This window comes from Dermacentor albipictus, unplaced genomic scaffold (genome assembly GCF_038994185.2).
Source record: "Dermacentor albipictus isolate Rhodes 1998 colony unplaced genomic scaffold, USDA_Dalb.pri_finalv2 scaffold_39, whole genome shotgun sequence".
In the NCBI taxonomy this organism is placed as follows: domain Eukaryota; kingdom Metazoa; phylum Arthropoda; class Arachnida; order Ixodida; family Ixodidae; genus Dermacentor; species Dermacentor albipictus.
The window spans coordinates 1,816,804-1,819,047 of NW_027225593.1; positions in this window are offsets into that span (position 1 = coordinate 1,816,804).

Here is a 2,244-nt window from a genome sequence, read left to right on the forward strand (position 1 = left end):
TAACGACACAATCGATGAAATCGAGCAGCCATCCGAACACGCGCCCCAAGGATCAAGCGCTTCGTCACGTGGGGCGTCCTAGGGGCGCGAGAGGGGCAGTGGTCATTCATCATCGCCATCTGGTGTTACGATTCTGTATACTAACATCAGAAGTATCTTGAATAAGAAAACTTCTCTTTCTCTTTCATCGGCAATCGACACCTGTTCTGCGCATATCATCGCACTTACTGAAACTTGGCTATCATCTCAAATTCACGATAATGAACTCTTTCACAACGCACACCGCTTCGCAGTATATCGCAATGACCGAACTAATCAACGGGGAGGCGGCGTACTCCTTGCTATTTCGAAGGACTTACCGTCATCATGCATCTACACTAATAGCGTCTTGGAAACTGTCTGGGCATCAGTTACTCTTGACCATCAGAAAATAACATTCGGCGTATGCTATCGTCCTCCTTCTTCTCCATGCTCGTTTATTAACGACCTTCATGACGAACTTAACATAATACATACCAGATTTCCATCGGCTTCCTTGTTTTTACTAGGTGATTTTAACTTTCCGAGTATTTCTTGGGTTACCCAGCCTCCCACCCTATCTCCATTTTCATCCGATGCCAGCGATTTTCTTGATTTATGCTCTGTTTTTTCACTTACCCAATTAGTCACCAGAATCTCTGTCAACACAGCCAACACTTTAGATTTGATCCTAACCAATCGAGCCGACTTTGCTTCAGCCATCACCTATTTACCTAACATAAGTGATCACTCTTTGCTCATTTTCAACATTAACACTGCCTGTCCTAAACCTGCAAGAAAGAAAAAGACCATACTAGATTATATTAGAGCAGACTTCGATGCCATTAACAATGAATTATCAGTTTTCACTCAAACCTTCTTCAGAAAATTTAACGAACGCTCTGTGCAAACTAACTGGGATATGTTCACGGCCAAAGTTCACGAACTAACTCAAAAATATGTTCCAAGACGCACCATCACTTCTAATCCTCAAGCCCCATGGTATACCGCCCATATAAGACGCCTATCTAACAGAAAAAAGCGCCGTTATCGTACAGCCAGGCTATCACAATGTAACGCACACTGGGACGCATACAAGACTGCCGCTGATGCGTATATAACTGCGCTTAAGCAAGCAAAAGATAACTTCCTCTCTAAGACTTTACCATCGATGCTATCTACCAACATTAAAAAATTTTGGCGCGTCATCAACCCGCATACCGAAGAATCTATTAACTTAACTGACGCGTCGGGTGACCCTATTCCGGCTCATTTATGCGCATCAGAACTTAACGAAACCTTTGTTCTCAACTTCTCGCGCACATCAAACACCAAACATCCCGTTCCACTGCGGTATAATTTCCCAACTATGCCTCAAATTTTCATCGATTCATCTGGTGTTGCTAAACTTATTGATGCCCTTAAATTTCATTCATCACCCGCCGTGGTTGCTCAGTGGCTATGGTGTTGGGCTGCTGAGCACGAGGTCGCGGGATCGAATCCCGGCCACGGCGGCCGCATTTCGATGGGGGCGAAATGCGAAAACACCCGTGTGCTTAGATTTAGGTGCACGTTAAAGAACCCCAGGTGGTCGAAATTTCCGGAGTCCTCCACTACGGCGTGCCTCATAATCAGAAAGTGGTTTTGGCACGTAAAACCCCAAATATTATTAAATTTCATTCATTGCCCGGTTTTGACTGCATACATGCTAAATTTTAAAAAAATACAATTGTCTACAGTTCCTTAATACTAACAAAGTTATTTCAGCAGACTCTCGATAGTTCCACTCTGCCAACACAATGGAAAGTCGGGAAGGTGGTTCCATTATTCAAGTCAGGAAGTAGAACATCCCCTATAAATTATCGCCCCATCTCGCTCACTAGTACTTGTTGCAAGCTATTAGAACATGTAATCTTCACTAACCTTGTGAACTTTCTCGAGTCTAATTCATTTTTTACACCCGCACAGCATGGTTTCCGTAAGTCATTTTCTTGCGAAACACAACTTGCCAGTTTCACTAACAAACTTCACCATATTTTAGATCGCGCATCAGAAGCTGACTGCATTTTCCTAGATTACTCGAAAGCATTCGACAAGGTATGTCACCGCTTATTATTTTTAAAGCTAACCCAACTGAATATCGACTACAATGTTCTGAAATGGATTGAATACTTTCTTCTTAACCGATCGCAGTTCGTTTACGCTAATAATTTTAACTCCACTTTC